This window comes from Cicer arietinum, chromosome 1 (genome assembly GCF_000331145.2).
Source record: "Cicer arietinum cultivar CDC Frontier isolate Library 1 chromosome 1, Cicar.CDCFrontier_v2.0, whole genome shotgun sequence".
NCBI lineage: Eukaryota > Viridiplantae > Streptophyta > Magnoliopsida > Fabales > Fabaceae > Cicer > Cicer arietinum.
Genome location: NC_021160.2, coordinates 40,534,216 through 40,552,319, shown reverse-complemented (window position 1 = coordinate 40,552,319; position 18,104 = coordinate 40,534,216). Strand labels below are relative to the sequence as shown.

General features: G+C 32.5%; 1 pseudogene; it reads right to left on the bottom strand.

Moving 5' to 3' along the window:
* Positions 1 to 5,790: 5,790 nt before the first annotated feature.
* LOC101514514 (terpene synthase 10-like) lies at positions 5,791 to 17,698 on the bottom strand (annotated as a pseudogene).
* Positions 17,699 to 18,104: the final 406 nt, after the last annotated feature.

Sequence of the window (18,104 nt, the reverse complement as noted above, 5' to 3'; positions counted from 1 at the left end):
GAAGGAGTCCTTACCTTTACGATAGCTCTAACACGCGATTACGGTACCGTAATTAATTCCGGTAAAATCTCCGCTCGCGACGTCGCTTCCAAAGTTAGTTCACTAGCACCGTAGCGTGGAGGTGAGCAACTTTCCTTTCTATCTCTTTGCAAAATGAAGCTTAGATCTAGAAGAAACATGGAGGTTTGCGTTTGACGGTTTTGAAATCACCAACACCGTTTTTCTCCGTTTTCGAAAACGGGAAGAAGAAAGAAGTTGGGAGGAAAACTACCAAGCAAATGGCTTTGCTGGATTACTTAGCAAGCTTTGAAATAGAGGGAAAAAAGTTGAAGGTTGGAGGAAGAAGAAGTTTCTCACGTGAGGCAACAGGGAGAGGAAGAAATTTCAATTTTCCTCCGTTTTCTGTTTTCTTTCAATTTTCCTTTCTTTCTTTTTCCTTCCTTTCCTTTTCTTTCTTTTTCCTTCATTTCCTTTTCCTTTCTTTTTCCCTCCAAACATATATATATTTTTATATATATATTAATTATAACTTAACAAATATCTAAAAATATCTAGATATTTATCAAAATTACCATTTCACCCATAACCACTCAAACCATTTGATAAAAATGTCTACTCTCGTTGCAACTCAATTGACAGATGAATTTTTCTGAATAACACTGCATCTCAGAAAATTTTCTTTTCGACAAGAGATTAATCGTAAATCAATAACATTATACCTCGACGAATAAATTTAATCGGAGCTCCAAAAAGATATTTTTGGCATTAAACTCACAAAATATTAATAACTTGGCTAAAAAGCCTTAGAGTTCAATACCAAAATACATAAATTAGAATTTAAAACTATGGGTCTTACATTACTACCCCCCTAAAATTAGTTTCATCCTCGAAACTACGCGCCGATAAATAACTCAGGGTGTTGTTCCCTCATCTTGCTCTCCAATTCCCAAGTCGCATCTCCAGTAATTGGGTTCCAAATTACCTTGACCAACAAAACATCTTTGTTCCTTAACTGCTTAATCTTACTGTCATCAATTCTTACAGGTAATACTTCAAATGACAAGTTATCCTTCAGTTGAATTGTGTCTGGTTCGATCACATGAGACGGATCTGCAAGATATTTCCTTAATTGCGACACATGAAACACGTCATGAATGTTGGACAGTATCAGAGGCAACTCAATCCGATAAGCAACCGGTCCAATTTGTGCAGAAACTTGATATGGTCTAATGAATTTCAGAGTCAATTTCTTCGATTTCAAGGCTCTACCAACTCCAGTCGTAGGCGTGACCCTTAGAAATACATGATCACCCTGTTCGAATTCTAGAAGTCTGCGACGCTTGTCCACATAACTCTTCTGATGATCTTGTGAAGTCCTCATTTTCTCCTTTATCTTCTTTACCTTATCAGTAGTCTATTGTACCATCTTCGGTCCTACAATCATACTCTCACTGTCCTTATACCAACACAAAGACGTTTGACACTTGCGCCCATATAAAGCCTCATATGGTGCCATTTCAATACTTGCATGGAAACTATTGTTGTAGGTAAACTCAACCAACGAAAGTACATCATCCCAACTCCCTCTATCATCCAATACACATGCTCTCAAAAGATCTTCCAAGGACTGATTTGTCCTCTCAGTCTGTCCGTCTGTTTGTGGATGGTAAGCTGAACTCAATCTTAGTTTCGTTCCCAACACTTCATGCAATGCTCCCCAAAAGTGCGATGTGAACTTTGGGTCATGGTCTGATACGATACTTGATGGTACTCCATGTAATCTCACAATCTCAGCAATGTAGATCTCAATTAGCTTGTCTATACCTTATAAGTGGTCTTTACCGGTAAAAAGTGTGCGGATTTAGTCAATCGATCCACTATCACCCATATAGAATCATTATTTCTCTTTGTTTTCGGCAATCCATTTATAAAATCCATGGAAACGCTATCCCACTTCCATTCAGGTATATCTAAAGGTTGCAACATTCCAGCATGTCGTTGATGTTCCATTTTCGCTTTCTGACAAGTTAAACAAGTTGATACATACTCCGCTACATGTCTCTTCATTCCTGGCCACCAATAATTCTGCCTCAAATCCTGATACATCTTTGTTGCTCCAGGATGAATACTCAATTTACTCTTATGAGCCTCTTCTAAAATTGTTTTCCTCATATCTGCAATTTCTGGTACACAAATCCTTCCATTACATCTCAAAATATTATCCGGTCCAATCTTAAACTCAGTTGTCTTCCCTTGCACTATTAGGTTCCTCTTCTCTTGAATTAAGACGTCGTCTTGAGAATTCACAATGTCTTCAAGTAGTCCACTCGAAATCTTAATCATTCCGAATTTCAAAATTCCTGGTGCAAACTCTACGTTCAAGTGTAGGTCTCTAAAAGCTTCCCACAACTCTTGTTGTCTAGCCATCACTATTGAAGACACCGATACACTTCTTCTACTCAACGCATTAGCCACTACATTGGCCTTCCTAGGGTGGTACTACAGTGTGAAATCAAAATCCTTGAGAGTCTCCATTTATCGTCTCTGACGCATGTTCAATTCCTTCTGATCAAACAAATATTTCAAACTTTTATGGTCACTAAACACTGTGAACGTGCATCCATATAAATAGTGCCTCCAGATCTTCAATGCAAAAACTACAGCAGCAAGTTCCAAGTCATGAGTAGGATAGTTCTTTTCATGAATCTTAAGTTTCCTTCAGGCGTAAGCTACAGCTTTCTTGTGTTGCATTAGAACACATCCCAAACCTTGGTGAGATGCATCACAGTAAACTTCATATAGTTCTTCTGATTGCAGTAATACCAATACTGGTGAGGTCGTCAATTTTCTCTTTAGTAACTGAAAGTTTTCCTCACACTTCTCCGTCCATGCGAACGGTTGATCTTTTCTGGTAAGTTGTGTCAATGGAGCTACAATCTTAGCAAAACCTTCAATAAACCTCTTGTAGTACCCTGCCAATCCTACGAAACTTCGTATGTCAGTGCCCGTCTGAGGTTGTTTCCAAGCAAGAACCGCCTCAATCTTAGCCGGATCTACATCGATTCCTTCTTTGGTTATTACATGTCCTAAGAAATTCACTTCTTCTAGCCAAAACTCACACTTTGATAGGTTGGCATACAATTGCTTCTCGCGTAAAATTTCAAGAACTTGGCGCAAATGTTCTCCATGTTCTTCCTTAGTCCTTGAATAAATTAATATATCATCAATGAACACCACCACAAATTTATCTAGGAATGGACAAAAGATTATGTTCATGTAGTCCATAAAAATTGTTGGTGCATTGGTAACTCCAAACGGCATAACAAGATATTCATAATGTCCATAATAAGTTTTGAAAGCAGTTTTCTGAATATCTCCTTCCCTTACTCGAATCTGATGGTAACTCGACTTCAAGTCAATCTTCGAAAATATTGCGGCTCCTCTCAACTGATCCATCAAATCATCGATGATGCGTGGCAAAGGATAACGATTCTTAATAGTTGCCTTATTAAGATGTCCATAGTCCACACATAAGCGCGAGCTTCCGTCCTTCTTCTTAACTAGCAACATCGGAGCTCCCCATGGTGATACACTTGGCCTAATAAATTTCTTCTCCAACCAATCTTCAATTTGGCCTTTGAGCTCATTTAATTCCAATTGTGAAATTCGATACGGTGCAACTGAAATAGGTCTGGTTCCTGGGTGCAAATCAATGAAAATTTCCACTTCTCTTATTGGTGGCAATCCTGGAATTTCTGCTGGAAATACGTCCCGGTTCTCATTGACAAGTATCACATCCTCTATGTTCACATTTATCTTTGCCTCCACATTAGCCAAAGACAAAAACTCATGAGTTCCTTCTCTTAGCGACACTCCGAGTTTGTTAGCAGCTAGATACTTAACAACTCCTGGTTCGGGGAAAAGAACCAGCTTGCGAGCACAATCCAATATCACATAATGATACGACATCCAATCCATACCGAGAATGACCTCGAGTGATTGTAGAGGTAAACAAATCAAATTAACCAAGAAATCCCTATTCTGAATAGTTATTTGACAATGTAAACATGCAGAATTTATTATCAAAGTCTTAGCAGGTGTGGAAACAACCAAATCAAAAGGCAAAGCAGACACAGATAACTTCAAACGATTCACCCAATCCATAGCAATGAAGGAATGGGTTGCCCCCGAATCAAAAAGTGCAGTTAGAGTGTTACCTGCAATCTCACAGTCACGTTGAATCAGATTGCTAGATGGATTTTCAGCTTCGGCACTCATGCAATAAACGTGTCCTCTAGCAATAGGACGAGTAGCCCTAGTTACATTAACCACTGGTTCCACCTTAGGAGTCGTGCAATCCCTTGCAAAGTGCCCTGGCTTCTGGCAATTGTGGCAAGTAAGTCCCTTAGAGGTACAAACATTAGCATAATGTCCCTCTTCCCCACATCGGAAATATTAATTCCCTTGTCCCAATTGTCTTCTGAAATTTGGGTTCCCGGGGCTACTCTGCCCCTCATTGTTATTATGTGGTCGATTATAAGGTTTTGCAACTTGTTTTTCCTTGTTATGATAATTCACTCGACTAGGCCCTCCTGAATTAAAATTCTCTCCTCGGCTAGCCCTCTTATGTTGTAAATATTGTGAAATTATTGTTGTATAACAAATTTGATATCAAAGACCTCAAATAAGCGAGTGTAATCCTAAGAATCAAGATTACTAGGTCAGAAAAGGGAATTTCTTTGGATCAGTCTGTCTATGTTGAAAAGATCCTAAAGAAACAAGTTTGCACACCAAATGATCTAAGTGTGAAACATTTCAAAAACACTGGTGAAAGTGTTAGACAAACTGAATATGTGAAAGCATCATTGACAACCTCAGGTATGACACTGCCTATAATAGATCCGACATTGCCTATATCGTGGCACTATTGTGCAGGTTTACTAGTAGACCTAGTATGGATTATTGGCACGCTTTCGAAAAGTCATGAGATACCTTGAAAGGATCATGAGTCTCATATTATATTATCAAAGATTTATGGCTGTCCTTGAAGGATATAGTGATAATGATTGGAACACTTTATCAGATGACTCCAAAGCAACTAATGATTATATTTTTAGTATAACTGGTGGTATTGTATTTTGGAAATCGAAGAAACATACATCATTGGCTCAGTCTACTGTGGAGTATATCTCTACGTGGATTTTTATTTTTTTCTTTGATTTGACTATTTTTCTAGAATTACTATTAATTAAAATATAATCCAAACAATACAGTAAATATTGTTCAAGCTACTTTACAAGTGAATGAAGTTAATGACATGAATTATGTGGGTAGACATTTAGTACCAAGATTTAGAGGCTATACATGTGTGTAAATGTAAAAAATCAAGAAATGATGTAGACTTTGTATATGTAGACTTTGTATAAGGTTTGATTATTATTTTCTAAAGGATTAGGATGAGAGATATAATATTGAAACATTTGATAGTGTTTCTAATGATTAAATGATTGTAATTACACTCATTGTTGTTGAAAGTAAGACAAATGACTAACAATACAAACATAAAGTAACTTAAAGAGCTAAATCGGAAAAAAAAAAATAGAAACTTACATCATCTAAAAAGAAACTGAGATAAACATAAAGGATGTTATTTTTATAAAACATAAAAAGCCTCAAGATATATTTTAGGCTTAATTGCACTTTTAGTCCCCCTATTTTTACTGCTTTATAAAATTAACCTCCTTATTTTCTTTAGGCATATATTTATTCATTCATTAATTCAGAAACACATTACATGTCATTATTTAACTCTGAATTTTGTTTACATATAAAAGGAATGGGTTGCAAAGCTAATGACGTCATGCGATTCTGAACCTCGAGATCTTGAATGTTGTGACCATCTCCATGCTCATTGATGACTCTTCATCATATGCATATTTTCCCACTATTTTAGTCTTATTTATCCTCAACTACTAGTTAAATTAAGGATTTATTTGATATTTTTTGTTGATTTTTGTTCCTTGAGTTAAATTAAATATTTTATGTTTTATTTTAGTGATTAAGTAGGAATTTTTCATAATTTTACATTGCGTTGCGTTTTGGTGCAGTGCTGAATTTTGGTGAGAAATCAACATGACACATGTAGAGTATTTCAGCCATATCTGGTGTTGTAGATGTCCAATTGGAGTCAAACCAAATGCAAATGAAAGCTAGGATCCATAGCTACAACTTTCATGAAGACACCGGAACCAAATTCAGACTCGAAAGAGGAGACAAATGCAATATACGCCAGATAGCAGATGCTGAGCGCTGGAGCGCGCCCAAGCGCAAACCAAGCGCATTTCTCAGCATTCGCCACTGCTGAAACGCGCCCAAGCGCATCCAAGCGCGCCTGGGGCGCGATACCCGCACCAGCAACCATAAAAACAGAGATTTTTACTGTTTTATGATCTTTTTCACTCTTGGGAACTTGGGAGACTTGTGCCCTAGCATAGAAACTCAAAGACAGCCGTTTCTAACGCCATTGAAGCAGTTTTATCAAGAATCATCCATGAATCATTCTTGTAATTCTTCTTTAATCCTTATCTTTTGTATCTCTGTCATGAGTAACTAAACCCTATTTGTTAGGGATGAGTGTAACCAGATGAAACCCTTATTTTTCTGATTTGATTTCTAGTTATATGAATGAGTTTATTGAATTATTTTTCTCATCTCTGTGCTTAATGCTTTTTATTGCTTGATCAACATTAAAATGTTCTACGATTTGTATTTTGAAACGGAAGTGGACTTTACAAATGCTTGAGATGAGAAATTCATGAATTTGTAGTCTAGGGATAGATGCAGGTCATGAAACCAATTAAATTAGTTGCAAAGCAATAATTTACAAGAGAATTTCTATACGGTAATGCTTAATTCTAATCTTAAATCCACTAAGGAATTAGGGGTTACTTTGGAATTAAAGGTTCTGTCACTAAGACATTAGGGCAAGAATAATAAAGAGAATTCGGTAATAATTCAATAAAGGAATTCAGTAACTAGGATCAAATTAGACACCAAGGTTGGATTCGAAGTGAAACTCATCCCTGACATTTTTCTCATTATAAAAGATCAATTTTATTATTGTTGTTAATTTCAAACATTATTTCAATCAACTTGGGAACCTTTTTGTTCAATTCTAGTAATCAAATATAATTCAATAGTAAAACGCAATCCTTGAGTTCGACACTCGGTACTACCGTTTTATTATTACTTGCAACGATTCAGTACACTTGCTGAAACGCAATCAAGTTTTTGGCGCCGTTGCCGGGGATTGCCAATTCACTATTGAATTTAATTTATTTACTTAATTGAAATTTTTTGCTCTGCAATAAAATTTTTGATTTTATTTTATTTTATGTTATTTTTTTTATTAGGGATTCCTGTGACCAGATGAAACCCTTATTTTTCTGATTTGATTTCTAGTTATATGAATGAGTTTATTGAATTATTTTTCTCATCTCTGTGCTTAATGCTTTTTATTGCTTGATCAACATTAAAATGTTCTACGATTTGTATTTTGAAACGGAAGTGGACTTTACAAATGCTTGAGATGAGAAATTCATGAATTTGTAGTCTAGGGATAGATGCAGGTCATGAAACCAATTAAATTAGTTGCAAAGCAATAATTTACAAGAGAATTTCTATACGGTAATGCTTAATTCTAATCTTAAATCCACTAAGGAATTAGGGGTTACTTTGGAATTAAAGGTTCTGTCACTAAGACATTAGGGCAAGAATAATAAAGAGAATTCGGTAATAATTCAATAAAGGAATTCAGTAACTAGGATCAAATTAGACACCAAGGTTGGATTCGAAGTGAAACTCATCCCTGACATTTTTCTCATTATAAAAGATCAATTTTATTATTGTTGTTAATTTCAAACATTATTTCAATCAACTTGGGAACCTTTTTGTTCAATTCTAGTAATCAAATATAATTCAATAGTAAAACGCAATCCTTGAGTTCGACACTCGGTACTACCGTTTTAATATTACTTGCAACGATTCAGTACACTTGCTGAAACGCAATCACTCATACATAAACAATGCCATTCTTGAAAGGTTGATAGCAGTATCTATGAAACTCTGGGAGAAAGATGAACAATGAGCTTCTTTATCAATCTTCTTCCACATTGTACATATCATAGACTTTATATAATCATAAGCCTCTACTTCAGAGACTCCAATTTCATTCATGTAGCATTGAATTGACTTTGGAATATCTCCTGTCTCAATTTCACGCTTAAAAAACAAAAGTCAAAATAAGTAGTGAAAATTAAAGGTTCAATTTTTGCTTTACTCCATGTACTTTGCTTTTTTATTGTAGTTATTTGTACTTAGAAAAAATCATGATTAATAAAGGTTTTTGTAAAGAATAAAAGTTAAGATGACAACTTACTTTTTATGATCCTAGATCATTGGAAAAGCGTAAAATCATTGCTGAAAAATGAATTATGTTGGAGTCTTCATCTAAACTAACCAATTCTTCCATTTTGAATGAATGAGGAATTACAAAGTAAGCATCGGTAAGTATAACACGTGGACTTATGGATATCCATGCATTCTCTAAGTATTCTCCAAGAGTTGGAGTATATTCATTATGATACCATTGTGCTTAAATCAAATATGATTTATATAAATCTGCTCACTATTAAGAAAAAAATACATCATATATCAAATGAGCGATAAATAATATAGTTTTAAATTGAGGTCACGGTCACACAATTTTGGTTACGCTGAAAACCTTTATATCGTGGGAAAATGCAAAAAACTGTGGTTAATGCAACTTAAATTATAGTTGTGATTTCGTTGCATAGACTTCAAAATCTATATTATTATAGTCGCAATTGCAGTTGCGGACCGCAATTTAAAACCATGAAAAGTAACGAGACAAATATTTACTAACCCTTTTCTTCAGGTATGGAGTGATATAGTATCCAGTCTTTTTCAAGATTTCAAAATCAATTTCATTGACAAAGTTATACAGTGCATGAAAACATATTTTCATGTAGTATGGGAGAGAACTCATGGCACTTAGATCCCATCTAGAATCGTAAGAAAAAATATTGATAATTATACTAACAGGAAAAAAGTTCAATGAAATGGGAGAAATTAATTGATATTGAATAGTAATTGCCTCTCAATTGTGTGAGTGAATAGCTCTAATTCTTCCAAGGTACTATACACATCATAAACATCATCAATTGTTGTAACAAACGCATTAACCTTTGTTATCACTTTTTCGGAAATATTCAAACTATGGCTTGAAATTTGTTCCCATAGTCCAAACAAAGTTCTCAACCAATCTATCCCTACCAAAACTCAACTTTTCTCCAAGTTCAGTTCTCTTCCACCATCTTTAAAAAGACAAAAAAAAAATCAAGCATTAGTAAATAGACAACATTGGATTAAGGAAGGAGATATTAATACTAGATTTTTCCATACATGTCTAAAATACAAAAAACAAAGAATTAAAACAACTAATAGAACATGTTAAAAAGGTTAATAGTGAGATCAAAGTAAACAAAACGGAGATTGGTTAGTCACTCATCGAAGAATATTTTTGATTTCAGTAAAACGAAGATTGATCAGTTTTCTACCCAAAAATATTTTGGGTTTCAGTAAAACGAATACATATGAGTTTTCACCCAAGAATGTTCTTGGTTTCAGCTTTACAATAATTTAACATAAACATAATTTAAACTTGCCATGCTAAAATGAACACACAATTTTTAACCCAGTTCAGAGTTAACTCCTACATTTGAGGGACTTGATCCGACTTCGAATTTTCACTAATATGAGATGAAATGATTACAATGTTTCTACGCGTTTGTTGTCAATTTTCTGCACTCTGTGCAAAACTGCAACTTTGCCTTATTCTTATTTACTCAGCATTGCTAACTAGGCCTATATACTAGTTGGTTACAGTTTAGGAGCAACAAACAAAAGTAGTTACAACTAATTAACTGAAAACTAACTGCTCAAAACAGATTGCTTGTAAGTAACTATATCTCCAAAGTCTTCTAATTGAGTACCACTTATTTACAAATCTCTACCTTGGTACCAAATGAGAAGCTTTAGCCTATGATTCTTCAAGTCAGATCCTCATAGTCTTCTATCTCAGTTTTTGGAATTGATCTAAAGCAAACTCAAACAATGTCTGAATTTGTTAAGTGTGACATGTTTTGAAAACATGTCTGCTAGATTGTCACTTGTGTGCACCATTGCCACTTTTATCTCACTCCTTTCAATGACTCCCCGATGAAATGAAGTCTGATGTCTATATGTTTGGTTCTTTCATGATACATTTGATTTTTACTTAAATGAATGGAACTTTGGTTGTCACAATTTATCCAAACAGACTATTGTTTACTCCAAGTTCAGTGATCAATCCTTTCAGCCAAATTCCTTATTTCACAACTTCAGCAAGAGCAACATATTTTTCTTCTGTTGTTGATAATGTCACTATGTGTTTAAGATTAGCTTTCCAACTGACAGTGTTGTTGAACATTGTGAACACATATCTTGTAAGAGATCTTCTTTCATCTAAATCCCCAACAAAATCAAAGTCTACAAATCCTTGGACTGGTTATGATGGTTATGAACTTTTATTGTATTCCAAACACATGTTTTGATTTCTTTTTTGGTATTTTAGAATCCATTTGACAGCTTGCCAATGGCGTATCCCCGGATTTTCCATAAATCTGCTTGCGACACTTACAACATAAGAAATCTCTAGCCTTAAGCAGACCATAGCATACATGATGCTCTCTGTGGCACTAGCACATCGTATTGTCTTCATGTCTTCCATTTTCTGGTTTGTGTTTGGTGACATGGCTAAAGAAAGTTTGAAGTGAGCTGCAAGTGGAGAGCTGGCAACCTTTGATTCACTCATATTGAACCTTTTTAGGACTTTCCCGATGTAGTTCTCTTGGGAAATTATCAGTTTTTCTTGCTCTCTGATTCTGATGATTTCCATTCCTAGAATTCTCTTGGTTGACCCTAAGTCCTTCATATCAAATTCTTTCTTCAGCTGGCTCTTCAATTTTTCTATTTATTTCATACTTTTAGATGTTATTAGCATATCATCCACATCTAACAACAAGTAAATGTATGTTGTTGATGATACTTTTTTGTAATACACACAACTATCAAAATTACTTCTAGCATAGCTTTGACTAAGCATGAATAAATCAAACCTTAAGTACCATTGTCTTGGTGATTGCTTTATCCCATAGAGAGATCTCTTTAGCAGGCAGACTCAATCCTCATTACCTTGATTCCTAAAGCCATATGGTTCTTGCATTAAGATTGTGTCATTCAGATCACCGTGGAGAAAGGTTGTTTTAACATCCATCTATTCCAATTCCATGTCAAAATGTGCTACCATGGCTAGGATTATTCTTATAGATGCACATTTGACTACTAGAGAAAATATTTCATTGTAGTCCACCCCTTCCTTTTGAGTGAATTCCTTTGCTACTAGCCTAGCTTTGAACCTGGGTGGTTCTACTAATGGAATTCCCTCTTTCCTCTTGAAAATCCACTTGTTGCCTACAATTTTGGAATTCGCAGGCTTAGGTATGAGTTCCCAAGTGTTGTTCTTCTCCAGTGAGTTCAGCTCCTCAATCATAGCTAAAATCCATTTGTCTATGTCTTGAGACATGATAGCTTCATTGTAGTTCTTATTATCTTCTTGTATGATTTCTTCAGCAGCATGTAATGCATAACTGATCATGTATGCAAACCCATATCTTTGAAGGGGTTTTGATGTCTTTCTTTCTCTGTCCCTGGTGAGATTATAGTCATATAATTCATGTTCTGTTGAATCAGCTATATCTACTTCAGTATGTTGTTAATGTTTCTCCTTTTCTGTAGCTTGCTCCATCTCAAGATCAAACCTCTCAGCTTCAATTTGATGTGAACTTTCATTAGCAGTCTCGGTTAAGGACTTATATAGGACAGTCTCAAGAATTTTAACATTTCTGTTAATGATACATTTCCTATTTTCAGGACACCATACCCTATAACCTTTTACACCACATGGATATCCAACAAAGTACCCTTTCTTGGCTCTAAGAACTAGCTTCCCTTCAATTACATGATAGTATACAGCACACACAAATACTTTTAGGTAGTTGTAGTTAGCAGCAAGCCCAATCCACACTTCTTGAGAAGTTTTGAGTTCAATTGCAGTTGAAGGACTCAAATTTATCAAGTAGCAAGTTGTATGGACAGCTTCTCCCCAAATTTATCAAGTAGCAAGTTGTACCATTTTCAAGAAGGGTTCTATTCATCCTTTCAGCTATGCCATTTTGCTGAGGTGTGTGTCTTACACTCCTATGTTTGTTCACATCATTCGTTGTGCAATAACTAGTGAACTCCTCACTGCAAAATTTAAGACTATTCGTTGTACAAAGAATCTCTACCATAAAGGAGTGTATCACACAGATTTTCAAGAAAGCTTGGTAATGAATTTATCAATAGTAGGGCCTGATCTTCATGATCCAATTTTACATCAATATTTTCAAGATCTAAAACAATCTTGTTAAACTCATCCATATGATCTTCAATTGACCTCCCATATTGCATCTTGAATGTATATATCTTTTGTTTTAAGTATAAACGATTCACTAATGATTTTGTCATGTATAAAGATTCGAACTTGAGCCAAATACTTGCTGCAGAGGTCTCCTTTGACACTTCCCTCAGAACCTTGTCTCCAAGACTCAAGATTAAACCACTTTGAGCCTTGTTCATGATATCCTTTTCTCCTTTTTTGAAAGTGTGGATGCCATGTCTACCTCTCCTCCCAGTGCTTATGCCAAACTTTGATGAACCGGAAAAACTTTCATCTTGAGACGCCATAACCCAAAATCATTCTTCCCATCGAATTTTTCAAGTACATACTTTGTTGATGTCATCTTTTCTTTGAATCGAATAGCCAGTGATCTTGATACCAGTTGTTGTTTAATTTCAATTGAGATCAAAGTAAACGAAACAAAGATTGATCAGTCACTCACCCTAGAATGTTCTTGGTTTCAGTAAAATGAAGCTTGATCAGTTTTCCACCCAAGAATGTTATGGGTTTCAGTAAAACAAAAACTAGTGAGTTTTCACCCAAGAATGTTCTTGGTTTCAGCTTTACAGCAATTTAACAGAAACAAAATTTAAACTTGCAATGCTAAAATGAACACACACAATTGTTAATCCAGTTCATAGTTAAACTCCTACGTTTGAGGGACTAGATCCGACTTCGAATTATCACTAATATGAGATGAAATTATTACAATGTTTCTACACGTTTGCTGTCAGTTTTCTGCACTATGCAAAACTGCAACTTTGCCTTATTTTTATTTACTCAGCATTGCTAGCTGGATTTATATACTAGTTGGTTACAATTTAGGATCAACAAAGAAAGTAGTTACAACTAATTCACTGAAAACTAACTACCCAAAGCAGATTTCTTGTAAGTAACTATATCTTCAAAGTCTTCTAATTAAGTACCATTTATTTACATAACCAAACAAAAATTCGCCGATTTTAAAAACTATCAAACGAAGAGGGCATTAAACTTTATTTTAAGGAAGCTGAAAATCGATTCATATTAGAATCACAAATTTGTTTCGGTCCTTTAAATCAATTTAGGTTTATTTTCTAAATTTTTTAATGATATTATATTAGTATGTTTAGAATATTATAAAAATCTCTTACGCACAAATTTATATTTTTTTAACAAAAGATGAATTAAATATGATTTTTTTTTTAGGTTTTATCTCTTAAAATTCATGTTTAATTCATTTTTTGTTAAAAATATTATAAATTTTTGTAGGGGAATTTCTTAATATGTTTTAAACATGTCTACGAAAAATAATTTAAAAATTCAAATAATACACATGATTTCACTTAAAAATATGGATCAAAATTATTAATAGAAACATTTGAAGAACCATCCTTTAAAGAAAAAATTTAGAGGGACAAAATTAAATATGGTATATTTATAGGACTCAAAAATTATTGAATCTTAGTTTAATTTAATCTACTTTTGTTCTATTTCATTTATTCAAACATAATTGTTCATTGTTATCCTCTAATGTTAAATTTTAATATATTATGTGTTCTATTTTGTATCAAACAAAATTTAAAATTATAAAAGTATACTCAAAAATTGTTCTTAATTTTCTTCCTTGATTTAGATCCGATACTGTATTTATCAAGGAACCACTCAATTAACATTATTACCTTGATGTATACTTTAGCTCTTCTTGGTACATGCTTTGAACAATGTTGAAATCCAATTTAGCAAATTGAAGTAAAACATGATTCATATTTTGTTGTCTTTCGCATATATTAATGAACCACCAAGCCTCCCAACGAGGAATTCTCCAATGTAGTGGAAGCTCCAAAGCATGACTTATTAGAAGTGATATGTGGTTACCTCCAATTTTCAAATATTATTTGAGAAACTTTCATGTCACATCTCTTAATTCATCTAATATAGTTTCATTTTCAAAGGAATGAAATGAGGCTTCATACATTGATAACATTCCTTCAACATCAATAGGTTGCTCTTTCTTGAAGTTACACATTTCATCTTGAAAGCTAATGAAAACATCTGCAAAAAATTATTCACATAAATAATAAATTAATATACAAATTAACGTGTCTTAAATATATATTTGGTCTATCTCAAATTTAACTCCGTAAGTTCAATTTTATTTTAAAATTGTTCTTGTTGTTAGTTATGTGGTCCACATCGTTCAAAATATAGTTTCATTTTTAAAGGAATCAAATGTGGTATTGATGTCTAAAAGTCTAAATTTGAGTGAATAACCTGTAAATATATTTTAACGAAAGATGTGGCATATAAATTATTCTTCAACTTGGATGTTTGTGTGTTGTAAATGTTGTCCAAAATGTTCCTTATTTCATTGTTAAAATGGTAAGCAACACCAAGCCTTTGCAATACATCAATAAACTCAAGTTGATCAATCTCATTTTTCACTTTGCAAAGCATCATCCTCACTTCTTCACTTAGCACTTTGCATTGCTCTCTATACATTTCTTCCTGCATTAATTTAACTACCATAAAATCTCAACTTTAATTAATTAACTAAAGTTCTTAAAAAATTTCAATAATTTATAAAGACTTGTAAATATTGTATGGAGCTTTTATAAATGTATAAATATGAAACAATATAATTAAGTATTAAATAATCTTACCTTATATTCACTACTTAGAGATTGAATATAATCATTGGTCCAAATTGAAGGTTGGAATTTTGAAGATCGACGAGGAATTGTTTCAACTTTATATGATGCCTTGCATCGAGTTGGACGAGGGAAATTAGAGTTCCGTATTACTCGAGATAAATATCTTTTTCCAAAAAAGCTTTTTTTTTTAAAGTAAATTGGGGAGATGCAAATGTGAGAAAAGCCATTAGCTAGAAAGCAAAAGACGATCTTGCTATATGGAAAATTATATACCAAACAAGCCTTATATAAGATATGATTTTAGAATATTATTTTTAATATTTAATATTTAATATAATTTTAATTCTTTTTTCACTTGTATTTTTAATTATTAATGTACACCACTTTTAAAATATTAATTTACTTTGCATTAATTTAAATATTAGAATAATTTATATACTTTTTTTATTTGTTATTTAAATATTGTTTCAGTTTAAATTTGTTTAGAATCATTAATTAAATTTATATTCTCATTGGAGTTTGTATACTTATTTTATTAGAAATAAGTATATAAATTATTTTTTTATGTAAATATTATTTTGGTTAAATTTGTAATTTATTGGAGTCTGTATAGTTATTTTATTAAAAATAAGTATACAAATTATTTTTATTTGTTACTTAAATATTATTTAGGTTAAATTTGTTTAGAATAATTATTTAAATTTGTATACTTATTTCTAATAAAATAAATATTTTAAACAAATTTAAATAATTATTCTTATTTATTTAACTAAAATAATATTTAAATAACAAATAAAAATAAGTATACAAATAATTCTAATATTTGAATTAATATTTCCATTAGAGTGCTATGATTGGTCCACGTTTTCTTCTATTTGTCGGCTCACGTTTTTGTAACGTCTATTTGATGTTAAGGACCAAAATAAAGTTTTTCGACATTGCAGGATGAAATGGACTAAAACTAAAAATTGTATTTATTGGGACCAAAAACATATTTAACCATTTTGTCCATGTTTCCCTTTCTCAAATAATGTTTTTGTAATGTCTACTTCACATTAAGGACCAAAAATAAATTTATTTTTCAGATGTTACACGGATGAAATCCAAATAAAAAAAAACTACAGTGACTAAAATTAAAAACTGTTATATTTACTGGAATCAAAAACATATTTAAACATAAACATAATAATAATAATAGTAATAATAATAATAATAATAATAATAATAATAATAATAATAATAATAATAATAGTAATAGTAATAATAATAATAAAAATAATAGAATGTGAAAAAATGGCCTTTGATGAAAAAATGGCCTTTACAGGGATCAAAATGGACACCCCAATTGAGTTCCTAATGGCCTTTGATGAAAAAATATGAAGGAAAAAAAAAAAGCAAACAAAAGAAAAGGGTAAAAAAAAATTTAAAGTTGAATAATAATAATAATAAATAAATAATAATAATAATAATAATAATAAATAATAATAATAATAAATAATAATAATAATAAATAATAATAATAATAATAATAATAATAATAATAATAATAATAATAAATAATAATATTTTCTCTGTCCTACAAGGAATTATCATATCTGTCCAGTTCACTCATATTAACAAATGACTTAAACAAAAGAAATAGAATATCAATTTTAGCATATTAACTACTATTATAAATATAAAGTAAAATATAATAAATTGAAGCACAAAGTTGCTTTCGAAATTTTTTCTTCGAAAAGATTGATATGATTTCTCTTTCTCTTCACCAGATAATCATAAATATTTGTGGTCTCATAGATCTTGGTCTTTAAAATCACTATTAAAAAAACTAATTTTAGCGTCAGACAATAGTCCATGTTAATAAGCTAAAAGTCGACGCTAACGTTGATTTAGCGTCCGATTAGTGTCAGTGTCGGGTCTAGACTAAAATGGACGAAGCTAATACATAGCGTCGGTCATATGCCATATGACGATATATTAGCGTCGATCATACCCACTCTAAGTCGACACTACCAACAAAAATACAACACCCGACGCTATTTTATATACGTTGCCACGTCATTTGAAAGAATCAATTTTGTCGGATGACCTCACCGACGCTACAGTCAAATAAAAATACAAAACAAATATTGTGGAACAAAGAATGCAGCCATTTGCATTAACACAAATAAACTCTTGAAAAGTTATTTTTTATAGGATTAAATAAGTTTTTAGTCCCAGTAAAATTTTAAAATTTCATTTTGAGTATCATTAAAAAAAATTAACATTTTTTAGTCCCAAAAAAATTAATATACAAGTAATTTCCGTCCTTATTGGAATATCGACACGTGTTTTTGAAGGTTTTAATCTACTAATTCAAATACCTTGAATTACAAAGCACTCGACCCTCTAAGCCAGTCTTCCCAAACAGTCTAACAACCCTAGACTTTTGAGGAACTAACCACATTGACCTTACAATTCAAGTCTTCTCCTAACAACCTGACAACCCCAGATTGAAGAAGGAATTAAACCACTATCGGTTTGAATACAAAAGATTGGAACTTGAGTAGTTGTTTCTACCAAAGCTGATAATAATAATAAATTCCACACTCTAAGAAAAGAACACTCAGAAAATATTTATAACTTGAACAAGTGTTTCTCTCGTTGAACTCTAAGATGAATTGAGAACTTTGAGCTTAAGTTACTCATTTCTGCTTTTCGATGCTTTTCTTCTTCAGCCTTGAGTGTCTATTTATAGTGAAAATTTGAGCTTCAACTTAGTCATTGTTTAATTATGAATTGTATCTTGTTTAGATTGAGTTTATAAATTTTTTAGATTGATTTTGTCCCTATTTTGTGTAGATTGAGTTTGT